A 13,872-nucleotide genomic window follows, 5' to 3' on the forward strand; every position below is an offset into this window, starting at 1 on the left:
CAAGTGATATACTATTCAGGCGAGGTTACCAATTTCAAATTCACTACAACAACTGTAGTGTAAGTCTAACACCACTGGTATAGGAACACTGGTGTAAAAGTTCTTGCAGATTACAACGTGAGCTTTTGGAAGAACCAAACATTTTAGAATAGCCGAATATCGTTTGTGTATATACCCCCAATGTAAGTTAAAAAACCTTGTAAGATATTAATAGGGAAAGGGGAACGGAATTCAGGTTGGTTTTTTTAACGCTACTTTTGGGGCCCCTTTCTTTTGCCATTTGTGTTTCCTTCCTTCGACATGTACCTTTGGGGCCGCTATTCCTGAGTGTAGCATATTTAATTTTGCGCCACTTGGCGATTTATCACAGATAGACTACTTTATTTGAGTATGTTATTTATTTATTTTTTACCTTAGCGACCAAATTGGCGGCTTACCAGTATGAAATCAAGCTATTAAAAACGCTTTTCAAAGTGTCACATACCAAGTACTAGGCCTATACACTGAAGGACGTGTTAACTGTATTTGTTTCTGTTTTTACTTTTCGTTTTTGCTTTCCTTTCCTCTCCTCCAAGTTCTTACATTCTCATTCTAATAGGCGGCAATTTCTTAGGTGGGTGGCAACCTTTGACACGGAATGGATGACATCAGCCTTAATTTGGGGGGGATGACAGGAAACCGACTCATATCGCACTCACGTAATTAAGGGTTGAAAATGCCAACGAAATGCAGAAGGGATAATATCGCTTAATTTAGCTGGTTTTTGCTATGTCCATTTTTTTTGGGGGGGGGGGCATGTGTCACATAATTATATACACAAAGGTGTATCTGTGCCTCGCCCGACATCATTTAGAATTTAGTAAAAAGGCAAAAGGGAGGTCCGCTCATATATTGTGAAGGATTGAAGTAAATTATCCAGTAGCGGGTACGTTCCATTCATGAAGTTCACATAAAGACGAACATCTTTTTCTTCAAGTCACTAATGAGGGTCTCGATATTAGATAAATGAGGGCGTTGAAAGTGCAAATACAAGCAACTGGAATTCTCTGTCACATTTCCTTGCAATGTCTCAATTTGGATACATGAATCTCAAGCAAGCAAATCTCGTCGGATCACTGTGCCTTCATTCCCTTTCGGCCACAACTAAATCTGAGTTTCTTTTCAAACTGTCCACTCTTCATCTCGCAAAGGGTTCTTCCCCTGTTCCATAATCAGTGCCATACCGTGGTATTGCTTGCCTAAATATTGGTAAGGAAGCAAGCTTCGCGCGTTAATGCCCGAAGCAATTTTTGATTTTTTTTCTTCTTCAAAAGGAAACCTATATGTTGAGGGATGTGTATACTTAGGGCTGATATTAAATATAGTGAAGAGGCAAGGAATGGAACATGGAGAGGGGAGATTTCTATCGCAACGCTATCTCAACAATCGATGTAGCTCTCAAAAGCCCGCCATCATGGCATTGTGAAAGACCTACATTTTTCAGTCTCTGCGTGTTTTTTATGGCTGCCAAACCCTACAGCTCTGTCGGCTGGGTGTATTAACTAGGGAGCCGTCCAAACCAAATGGGCATGGTTTGAGGTATGTTTTATTGAGAGATAAAGACCTGGAATGGCCGGGGATTTGCCGAGAGGCGAACTATTATTAAAATAGGACAGGCAATAATGATTCACAAAAATGATCTCATCTCGGTCTGGCCTCATCAAAAGTCTCCGCGAGGGAAAGCTCCATTCGAGCAAATCTTTGCAGACGAGAATCTCCTGCCCGCAGCGCCTGGGCGAATCAAGTGAACACAATTTGGCCTGCTTGGACTACAACCCGATGCGCTATTGCTCCGGGTCGGCCCATCTGCCTGAGATACGATAACCAAAAGGAGCGGACTTAGCACCGCTTAGTAACGACAGGATTCTTAATTTAACACAGCTTGGAGAAGCCAGACGTGTCATATTTTTTGCCCTGGTTGCCTGACCGGCGGGCCAATTCGCGCGCGCGGGAAATAGACGTCGTCTGCCCCGCTGCTTGAGCTAAGATTCGGTGTCCGTTGCATGCCGTACAGTACCCAGGCAACACCGCTATGCCCTGAGTGTATGACACAGCGGACCTTCACCCGCCCATCAGCTTCATCATGCAGCTCATCATGTCAACTTGTCCACTTTTTTTCTTCAAAATGTGTGTGTCTTTTCTTTCAAGTTATATGGGTCTCGGAATATGATTTCTCGAAGCTAGGGTTTAGCCTTGCGATCTTGAATTGTCTGAGCCGGCAGCGATGGCGACACGACGGCGTCCTTCTCCGAGTTAGAGAAGAAAAGCCGCACAATAAACTGGTTGATTTTACTGAAATTCGAAACTGCTCCCAAATTCGAGGGGAAAAAACGGCAAGCTTTATTTTTCCTTGAGGTAATCGCACAAAAGACTTGAACGAGCGTTGGCTTTCAGCGGAGAGTTTTTGTGTGTGCATGTGGGCAAAGAAGCCCATTCAACGTCGTACGTCAACTGGGTGGAAGCAACAATAGGTGTGAACTGCTCTTGTGTACACTACGAAGTGTGTACGGCTACTGGTTTACGCGTGGACACAGACGTGTGTGCGTGAGTTGTCCAAAGGATTGTGTGGGGGATAAAACGAGGCTAGCTGCCACTCATTCATTGGTGAATTAAAAACGGAAAGTGGCCGTTTTTCTTGGGGCACTCTGGTCACTCTATCCCGTTGGTCTTTCTCAGTCAATTTTGTCTGCAAAAGGTCAATAGCCGACTGGTCATGAACCTGACGATGATGGGTTAAATCTACCCACTCAATTTTTGGGGACACCAAATCGAGAACCGATAAATTGTCTCCTGATATCTTGCTGACCGTTCACTCCACTGACATTGACTCACCTCTGTTCTCATTTGCTAAATTCACATGCATAAGCATCCTTGTACAATCATTAACCTTGATCATCAAGAAAGTCATCTTATCACGAAATAGGCTTTAGTTTTGAAGGTTTAATTTATCCATAATTGGATCAATGTGTCCAGTTGGATTGTTTTCAGTAAGAACTTCACTTTGTAGACACATGGAGGAAGGGATGACAGGCATACTAGCAATTTTGTAATACCTGTTATCTATAATATCCGATGTACTTAAATCTTTTAAAATGTTCTAGGAAGGAGGGCCTAGTTCGAGGCGTTACCAGCACGTTTCAAGCTTTGACCAGCACGTTACCGGCCTTAACCGGCACGTTGCCGGCCTTAACCGGCACTTTGCCGGCCTTAACCGGCCCGTTACCGGCTTTAACCAGCACGATATCGGCTTTAACCAGCACGCTACCGGCTTTAACCGGCACTTTTCCGGCCTTAACCAGCACGTTACCGGCTTTAACCAGCACGTTACCGGCTTTTCTCGGCACGTTACAGGCTCTGACCAGCACGTTTGTAGCAGAACTTTTCACAAAAGCGGCACCGGAATGATTTCCTGACACGAAAGGAATATACAATTGTCTCAAACAACCCGTGCAGATGCCTATCCCATATCCTAGTGTGATCATAGGAATAGGAAATAGAACTGAGTTAAATTCCTTCCCTTCGTAATGAGCCCCATCAAATATCGCCCCTAGTTAAAAAAAAAAAAAAAAAAAAGGAACTGAGTGCATCCGGCGAGCCGTTTGTTTGTAGTCTTGGTTTCCTCCAAACTCCTCCCTCCTTTGTTTACTCCTCAGATCATCGTCAGTCTCAGACACTTCAAGCATCGGTCAAAGTACAGTCACTGGCCAAGACAAACACCAAACAACCCACGGCAAACAGCCAAAATACCCAAGCCAATTAAGAAAAGCACCCCGTAAAAGATCTCAAGAATTTCCCACTCCTACAACCCAAGACTCTCAATGACACCTATACACATCACCCTCACCAAACACTTGACATTCTCCATCTCCTGTATGGATTTGTTTCCGGGCGCGAAACAATTTTTTTCCCTGATTGATTTATTGTTCGGCATATTTTAACTTTTCTCTTCAATTCACGGGATCGCCTGATGACTGGTAGCCGGCAAACAAGGTTGGAACAATGCAAATACTCGAGAAGTTTGCTCTGCGAACAGCGATCCGCAATCGACGCACTCCCGTTCCGCCGAGAGTATGTCTGTTCCGTGTGCCAGGCGGTTGACAACCCTTCACAAAATGTTTGTGTTGGCCCGACAAATTCTGTCATTCACCGTCCACAGGGAAAAAAGTCCAGTGCTTCTTAAAACTCCACCAACTTTGAATAAAACGGATGTTGCTTTGCCATCGTACTTCTCTTGTATTTTGATGGTTTTCAAGAATTTTACAATCAATTTGTATACGAAAGTGGTAAGAAAATAAAATCGTCTTCATCCAATGAACACCTGGATAACTTGGGATTTAGCATCCATAAAAGGCTATCAGGAAGGTTATTTGGGAGCTTAGATTAGTTTGGCTTTTTATCGTAGATGAAGTCAAATTGTAATTTTTTGTATTAAAGAAATGGTTACAATATTATTTTGGGAAAATAAACATGTCATTACTGGAGTGTCATTACATTTTGTCAGGTGCCTAAGAGGAAAGAGTTTAACATCACTACTGAATTTTTAATGCTCGCAAATAAGAAAAATGTTCGTCATGCTTCTGTTTCTATACAAGCAGGAAGCCTTGCGAAAGGTGCACTAAACTTGCAAAAAGTGTAGTTTCGAGTTTTCGGCTTTTTACAATTTTGGGGGATGTGTAGTTTGGGGTATAAATAATTTCCTATTGTTTTTCATCGCCCTGCCAATACATCACAAATTGTGCCTTTCTTTAATTTTGACATCCAAGTTTAAGTCTTTACGTCAGACTTCAAAAACCTGCCACTACCATCACGAAACACCCCCGTCCCGTATAAACCCTTCAACTTTGATTGACTACTCGTCAAAAACTGTAATAATATTTTGAAATAGAAAAAAAAATAATAAAACAGCTTTCCGTCGACTTCATCATGCATGCTCCGTCAATTTCGACGCCCTTTGTGTAATTTCTCAATGAAAAGAAATTTTGCTCGCCAAAGAAGAACGGGCGAGCATTTTTTTTCTCTCTCAAAACCCCGAACAATATTTAGACACCGCGGGGGCTATACCCGCGCAACAATGGCGGGGGTCTCCCGTAAGACGACCAGGTGAGAATGCCAAGTAAATGAAGCAGTTCAAATCTCTAGTACAATAACAAGTGGTGTTGACCCAACACTCCAAAGTTTCCGGCAGTTCTTGTGTCAGTCAACAGAGATTGGAGTTGGGGCAAATGGGCCTCGGAGAGAAAGGTGAGCAGTCACTAGGTGTCTGTGTGGGGTCATTTAGAGGGGTCACAAAGATGTGAATTGTGGGGGGGGGGGGGGGGGGTTGAGGGGGGGTTGGATAGAAAGAAAACTGTTGGATGTAAATCAACTTTAATTCTATTTAACTTCATATCACATTATTTTGGTTTTTCAATCGTCAATGGAAAAATAAACGGAACACTTATGTTACAATGGCAGTACCGGTACTATAGGCCTACATGGCAAAGAACGTTACATGCAGGGTAAAATCTGATTAGTTAAACAAGAGAAGATTTTAGACAGACACATTTATTGAAAACGTTAGAAATTTTGTGAGTGAAGTAGACAGAATAACGACAGACATTTTGCAAAAGAAAGAAAACGATAAAGATGACAAACAATAAGAAACACATGTAACTGTCCCCATGATGAAATGGGGGATCCATGGTAATTAAAGCACACTCTGTTGCCTGGTAATAAATTGCTTAATCCTAAAAGGGCCGGGCTATTTGGATCATCTCTCAGCCGGGGGGGGGGGGATTCCGCCCCCCCCCCTAAGATCTCGGCCATCGAGTGACACCAAATTTTGAAACTCGGTACATGCATAGAACAACTTATCATGAACATACCCACGAAATTTCATGACAGTAGCTCAAAGGGAATTGTGCTCTGTGTACACTACGTACCGTATGGGGAAGTTCAGTTTTCACGGCGCCTAGCGCCGGAAAATTTTTCAGAAAATGTTTGCAGAATGATTTGCGCATTAATCAAAAAAATTTCAACCTCAAGCACTGAGCAATATGCAAGAAGCATATAGATCACTATGCGATCGCATCCCGAGACCGTGCATATACATGCGAGCAATTTAATTTAACACGTAATACTGTGTACAATTATTAATTTAAAAAACTTTTCTGTTTTTATTTGCAGTTTATTTCAATTTTTTATCGACTGTAAGATAAGGGCACTCAAATCGAATGAACCTGTTGAAGTGTCAGCTCAGTGGATTTCGAGAATATACTTCTCAATAATACGACATCTTGTTACTGGCAGATTTATTGAGAATAGTTGAGATTGTTGACGGATTCGTCTTCTTTCCCTGGGTCTATCTTCCACAATGTCTTCTCATTTCTGCGCATCTCAAAAGTCAAAGTCATCTAAGAATGCTAGAATTGTTTGATGTATTCGTCTACTTCCCCCCCCCCCCCCATATCTTTCTTCCACAATTTGCTCTCTTCATTTCTGCTCATCTCTTTTGTCAAAGTCATCTAAGAATGCTAGAAACATCTGTATGGATTCTTCTACTTTTTCTCCGTATCTTTCTTCCACAATTTCTTCTCATTTCTTCTCATCTCTTTTGTCAAAGTCATCTTCCGACCAAACAACCCACTTCAAAAGCGCCAAGTTTCTTGTCTCTGAGCCACCAGCTGTATGCCAAACGACGGACATCCTAATCACGCAGTATTATACTTGGACGTTGTCTTTGCTTCTTTCGAGAAACTTTTTACCTTCCGTCATGCTTTGATTCGGAGGTAAATAAGACATTGACTGTGTTTATCGCTAGGACCCAGAGCTGAGGCTGGTTCCGTCTTGGGTGGCAGGGCCGGTTTCGTGCCCCTTATTGTCGATGTTTAGAAACACCAGCCTTGTTTGTTTATAGTCCCGAGTCATGCGCTATAAGTGAGAGATGAAATATCCACGGAGAAGAAAAAATATTTCTGGCGGCTGGTCTGAGCGGGGTTTGTTTGGCGAATTATGACTGCATGTGCCATATCTGAGATTGATTATTTTTCAGAAGGGGGGATGTTGCACGCATTACAGCATGCATCTGCGATGGAGGGTAGACTGATTTCTCATGCTATTATACTATCGCGTGTGTGGTTTGGCCAACCTTTATCGGTTGGATGTTATGATTGTCACGATAACGCTGTTTGGTCGCCTGGGCTTGTTGCTTTCTCTCCAAACCCCTAATATTTCTTTTCTTGTATGGCTAGAGGCGCGGATGTCCCCTGGGCCAAGTTTTCCTCCTTTTTGTCCTCAACCAGCACCGGGCAATTTCCCCCCGCTGCCACCGGTGCCTGTATTTGTTTTTCCTCGGTCGATTCAGAACTCCCAAATATTTGGAACCCCTCACACAAAATGGATGTTACAACTTGGGTAAACTGGCAGCAAATGCAAATAAACGCTCCGTGGTGTGTGTTCCCCTCTCTGCCTTGTCAAAGGCGAAAAAAAAAGAACGACTCGACCGTTTGCTGAAAAAAGAGCAATAAGTCTGTACCGAGAGATTGTTGGTTTGGCGTGTTCTTCGCTTATGCTGTGCCGGGGCTGGATCCCCCCGTGGCCCCGAGGCGTTTGCTCCGAGTTTCCCTTTGGTGAAAAGAAAGAATAGAAACGAACTAGCGATCGCCGGAACAATGCGCCAATCATAACGATGTTTTCACGGGAGCGTTGACTCATTGGTCCGGTACTGAATCGTGTTTTGTGTTGGCGAAGTTTAAACAGTGAGTCAAAATACAACTAGCTTATAATTTTCCCCTCTTCTGGCCCGGGACAAAATAATGCAGTAGCAAAGGCAAACATTTGCTGGGACTCGCCCTGTACTAACACCCTCACTCATGTCGCTCTTTGCAACTATTGAGAAAGAGCCCCTTTTCGCGCACCACAAACAAATCGAATTTGTTGTGAAAATATCCTGGGTTTTTATTCAGCCTGTACGACTTTGAAGCTTTTGACAACTTCTTTTCTTCCTGAGCGTCAAACATGTCAATACACCCAGCTGGTCGAAAAGAGAATTACATCAAACTGATTTTGTTTTCTTTTGGCAAGCCTTTCCTTACTCAGTAATACGAGAAAAAATCTCCGTAACGTAGACACCACATGAGTGAGAAAAAAACTCTGAAGTTTTAAATCATCAACCCATGGGCTCTGTCGACATTTTTGATAATTTATCTCCAACTCGTAAATTATATATGTCAGGCTCTACCATTAGGAAATCAAAATATACATATTTTCCAACGTCTTCTGGCGGAGTGTAATCTTACTAGGGTAAACATAACAAACAAATGCAAACATTCCAGCATCGCGACTGGCCAGTCGGCCCCTAACCAAAATATCGGTACGGATGCCCGTCTTCGTCATGGACGCGGAGACAAAAAAAAAGATTGAGAATGAGAGAGATGACACAAGAAAAATTGGAATATGATTTCGAAGAATGATGGCCCGCAATGTTTCCAAAATATTTTGGAGAAGATTCCGCGGCGACTATAAATTGTTTCGCATTCCCACGTCCAAACAGTCAAAATAAGTGGAAATATTTAGGTAATTTTTTTTCCTCAGCGAGACGGGATGGTGACAGTGGCGGGGAGATCTTCGATCTGGTCACCATGTGTGTGTTCCTGTGGTTGGGAGGGGGAGGGGGGCGAATGTCAGGGGGAAAAGAACATATTTTCTTGTCCATTTATCTTGATGGTGTGTTATCAGCGCAGCGGTGCGCGTATTAATTAATGTGATGTCATATTTGGCGCGAATCAGTACCGTCGCGTTTGGCGACGCATGGCATCGGAATGCCGTCAGAAACTGATCACTTTGATTCGTTTACAAATTCCGACAGACCGCCTGTATTAACTCATCCGCATCGTTTAAGCCTTATCGGGCAAAGAAGTGTCCACACAGAAAGAATATATCATACCTTTAGTAGCCACGCCCCCTGTTTGGCATGGTTGATGATCTCATACAAATTGCACAACTAAGTACAAGACCGCTCTCAAACCTCGTCGAAACAACTTTTGGTTTCTTTAGTTCTCTAAGTTCTCGTTTTATTTTACCTTTCGAGTAGATTCCTACTTACAGTAGATTTTTCAGTCTGTTACTAATTTTGATCGATTTTCAGTTGCAGCCTGATTTGACTATTTTCTATTGTCAAATCTAACAGCAGGTTTTTCAAGAGTTCAAATCCAAATTTAAATTGAGAATTTGTATTTATAAATGTAAAGGATGTTTGACTGGGTCATGATCATGACAGGTTAGTTTCTTACTTCTGATGATTTATATTTTGTTTTCTTGTGTGGTTGTGGTTGAAAACCTTTTTTTTTTTTAGTTTTATGGGTTTTTTTAGTTTTATGTGTGAGCTTGCCGTTACAAAAAGAAGTAGCCGTACATAATTCGTTCTCTTGCTGGTTTCCATGAAAGTTGGAGTTCATAAATGTGTGTTGGTCCTTCCCGGAAACAAATATACTGTACATAATGTACTATAAATTCTTTTGCTAAAGACATTTATTTAAAAATTGAACCAAAAATCAGCATGGATGTTAATGTTACGTGCATTTTTTGAACGTCTTCCAAGATCACATTAAAAAAGAGGGAGATCTTTTCATAGATTTTGTTAAATTCTTTTGGACACACACATCCATATTGTTAATGAATGAGTCATTCCTTTGAAAATATCGGAAATCGGAACTGTTTAACTCTTGTTAATTATAATTTCGTGTAAATTTCATCGTAGAAGCTTAACAGGCAAATTGAACCTGTCAGTCCGAACACCGTTCATCTGCCACATTTTTCCTGTAGGCCAACTTTAAATCTTAATAGTGCGAAGAGTTAAAGATTACTCGCCCTTTTTTCCCCGTGTAACTTCAGGAATTGCTTGTGCATGTTTGACCAAAGTTTAACACGGAAACCATGTTGGTATAGAACGATCGTTTATAACCGTGTGCAGCTTCCAATAGCTAGGTAAACCATCTTCTTAACAGTTTTTACGACTCCTCAAACTTGACCCGTACCTCCATTCACCGGGTGGCTGTTTTGTATCAAAAGGTGGGCAGCGTCTTTGTATTTTCTTATGTGAATTTGGGAACAGCCATCTTGAGATTTCAGCGTAAAGATGTGCATATTTCACACATTCTATAGACAAGGGTATGAACTATGAAGATATGACTCTTATGATCCGAGTATTTTGTTTTAATACTTTCCGTCCGGTTTTATATTAACACAAACAGGTTATTGTAACTGATACTTTTCCGAGTCAAACTGACACTTGTCTTGATCACTTTCCGGAAAAGTGTCATTTTGACCTGGAAAAGTATCAAGTCACATGTGACCCAGGACCTTTTAGAGTGTATAGCTTCAGAACATAATGCTGGATTGTGAGTTGTTTGTCTTTTGTCTTAAACCAACTTAGTACATTCCAATTATGCAAGATTTCTGTCTTCAGAAGGAAGGTCTACTTCTTGCGCATCGAACTTGTTTTATTTATACAATAAACTGCATCAAATTAATTATGCTCTAAGAATCAAAATGCTGACTTCTTGAGGTATCTGGTAAAAACTCCCACGTGTGTCCTCCTTTATGAGTTCCACTTGAAATTAAATGTTCTCAAATATAGCTGAAATGAATCACACAGTGCATAATGTAATTAGGCCTTAACATTGTTTATGTGAAGTCAGTCTGGTTTCGAACTCCCTATGTCCTTTCAGTTAGCCTTGTTAATTTGGGGAAACTTTTGACCATGATATTAAACTTTTTCTTAATGCAGTTGTGAAATCTTCGAAAAAAATTTAAATGCAGAAAAAGTGACCGAATATTTGAACTTAAAATATTTGAGCTTTTCGGAGCAAACGTTGACTTGGGTGCCAGTATTTACCTTTTAAACGTTGATTCTCACATGAATTGTATAACAGTCTGAAACCATAAAAAAAATATTATTTGAAAGTCATCAATTTTTATATTCACTCTTCACAACATCTCTAGCTGTTGGCTGTATCTGATAAAGTAATTCAATAAATTTGGTCTAATAAAAGTTGGTTAGGCGATTAAAAACTAAAGCAAATTTCAGTGAAAAGTCAATTTTTTTTTGGTAAGATTGTTATCACGGCAAACGTATAAATATATTAGTCATTCGATCTGACAATGCACATTCAAATTTACAATTATTTACAGCATTCATTACACATCATCGCAGAATATTCATATTTAGTTTTAATAGACACAGATTTAACACTGTTTAAAGCTTCTTTGAGGAAGGGATTTTTTGAAAAGTGATATTAACCTTAACGGTTTTCACAAACAAAACAGATAACATACAGTTCATTTGAGTCTGTGATTACTGGTAGGAGACCAGTGAAGTTGCCGCTTGTTGGTGGGATAAGATGAGCGGTGAAATGTAGGGACTGTATGCCCAAGGTCTGTTTGGCGTAGCGGGGCTGGGGTAATGTGGTGAAGGGGACAAAGCAGCAGCTGACGGCAAACGATAGGCCGGGTAACCGCTGTCTCTCTGACCTGCTCCCGTTAAAGCCGAGTAAGTCCGATACCGCAGCGTGGTTTCTGCCAGGTACTTATCTTGACTGAGGCCGACCTTTTCCGCCGAGCGAACCCGCTGCCAGAGGTTTTCCCCGGTAGATCGCGGTACGATACCGCCGTGGTTCCCTTGCACTTGGAACGCCTGTGTGTGACGATCAGTCACCACGGAGAGTGACCGGGCTTGCTGTGTCCGTAATTCTCATAACAGGGTCGCTTGCAGTAGGACACGTCATCGTCGTTGTCATCTTCATTGCCGGAGTCTTGGGAACATGGTCTCTTGCGATTCAGGAGATTTTGGTGCTCATGGTCGTTAGTCGGTGTCGCCAACAAACTTTCGATAGAGAAGGAACTCCGTGGTTTACGCTCTTCTGACTTGACGGCCGGTAGAAGAGGTGATCCGAGGGGCGGTCTTTGGACCGGGGTCAAAGGAACAGGAACTTGGCCAGTCGACCTCGGAATTGTCGCGGCGGTCGGTCGTCGCCCAAAGCATTCTGGGTCGCTGTCCGCGCTCATGTCGTTGTCAGGGTCGTCATGTTGTGTGTGGTCAATCATGTTGCAGCTGTCGACCTCCACACAACTCGTGTCACTTTTCACGGGTCCCTTGTCACCGAGTTCACTCAGGTGTCGCATACGTGCCAAAGTGTGATCCTGATCTGGACTCACTGCGGATTGCCCTGATTTCTGTGTCCCTTTAGTGGCTTCTTCCTCCCTTATTGTCTGGTCTGAGGAATCTGCTGTGTGATCGTCTTTCTGACATTCTTCTCTCCCCTGACTCTTGGCTCCGTTGGCTGACTTGGGTCGCCGTTTCCGTCGCCGGAAGTTGCCGTTCTCGAACATTTCGTCACAGTTGACGGCCAGGCTCCAGTAGTTACCTTTACCCGGCTTCCCCTTCTCACGGGGAACCTTTACGAAGCAATCGTTCAGGCTGAGATTATGACGGATAGAGTTCTGCCAACCTTGCTTGTTGTCGTGGTAATAAGGGAACCGGTCCATGATGAATTGATAGATGCCGTTCAGCGTGATCTTTTTGTCAGGTGCGCTACGTATAGCCATGGCGATGAGTGCGATGTAGGAATAAGGCGGTTTCTGGGGGGCTTCCCTACGGTCAATCGGAGCTAACATCCCCAGCTGCATTGGGCTAGCATACGCCATCTCCCTGGCGCTGTAAAAGTACGGGTTGTGATGATGTCCAGCCAGGATGTAATGTCCGGGGTGATGATGGGCAAAACCGGGATACAGAGCTCCAAGAGACGCCATGATGAACACCAACAAGTCTGGAAACAGTTCTAGAAAGTTTGAAAAAAGAATCGCACAAGCGAAGTGTGGTTTCTTTATAACTTGATAACTCGTGTCCGTGGGTCAGGATTGTGCCTAGCGTGCTTACGGCGAACACGCTCCAGGACGTCCCAGCGCTGCTTGTGACATGTCGTGCCGCAAAGCTCGGCGCATTTAAGGCGGTCCACTGTTATTCTTGTTGTAGTCCCATTATTTTGTTTTAGGATTGTTTAATGTTGTTGTGTGTTCATTTGGGGTTGACTTTCCTTCCCGATGAGGCACTACAAATGCAACAGTGATTAACAACGTCGATGTCTGTGCACCAGTAAGAAACAGGGGGCTGGTCTCTGCCACCCACGCCATAGAAACGCACGCAGCCACGGCTTGTTGGTTATACAAAAGCCTTGGCTTGCTATCTTTACTCGCTCCGTCCACGCTGCATTGCTAGGCATGCTCAGCTTTTTTTTCTTCCCCTTTTCCTCCCCACTGCACCTTTAGCCAATAGCGACCGGCTCTCGTCTCTTGGGTTTGTTTATAAAATCCCCACATCAATTAAACGTGCCCACCCAAGTCGTTGGCCCGCCGTGTTTATTTTGAAATTTTGCTTAAAAGAAATTGACCACCCATTTAAGTAAACAAATCCCGCGCGTGAAAAATGGCACCTTTTGAACGCTGAATGGATGCCCGGCACGCCTGTATTTTGACAGATTTTGCCAACAATACCCACAACTCACCCCTCGGTGCCAGACTGCTGCGCGGAGCATGCCGGGATTGCCTGCGTAAACACTTAGCCAATCAGCGATTGTTGTTGTGCCCTGCAATTTTCCTGCGCGCCCTGCTGCGTGCGGAGCTAGCTATAGGCCTAGCAAAGCTGCTTACCGCGGGATGCGGTCGACAAGCTAAACCCGCTCATCAGTCAAATCCTCTGCGTAACCGTGTTGTCAAAAGAAAGCGAAACACACCACGTCGAAACAGTAGCTCAAGTAAACTTAATAAGGGGAAAAGGAAGAAGATGACCAAGAAGAAAAG

At 43.0% G+C, this 13,872-nt stretch overlaps 1 pseudogene; it reads right to left on the minus strand.

Moving 5' to 3' along the window:
• Window positions 1–10,493: 10,493 nt before the first annotated feature.
• On the minus strand, window positions 10,494–13,538 carry LOC119724471 (annotated as a pseudogene).
• Between the last annotated feature and the right edge of the window lie 334 nt (window positions 13,539–13,872).

The sequence above is a fragment of the Patiria miniata genome, unplaced genomic scaffold, assembly GCF_015706575.1.
Source record: "Patiria miniata isolate m_02_andy unplaced genomic scaffold, ASM1570657v1 HiC_scaffold_18, whole genome shotgun sequence".
NCBI classification, from domain to species: Eukaryota; Metazoa; Echinodermata; class Asteroidea; order Valvatida; family Asterinidae; genus Patiria; species Patiria miniata.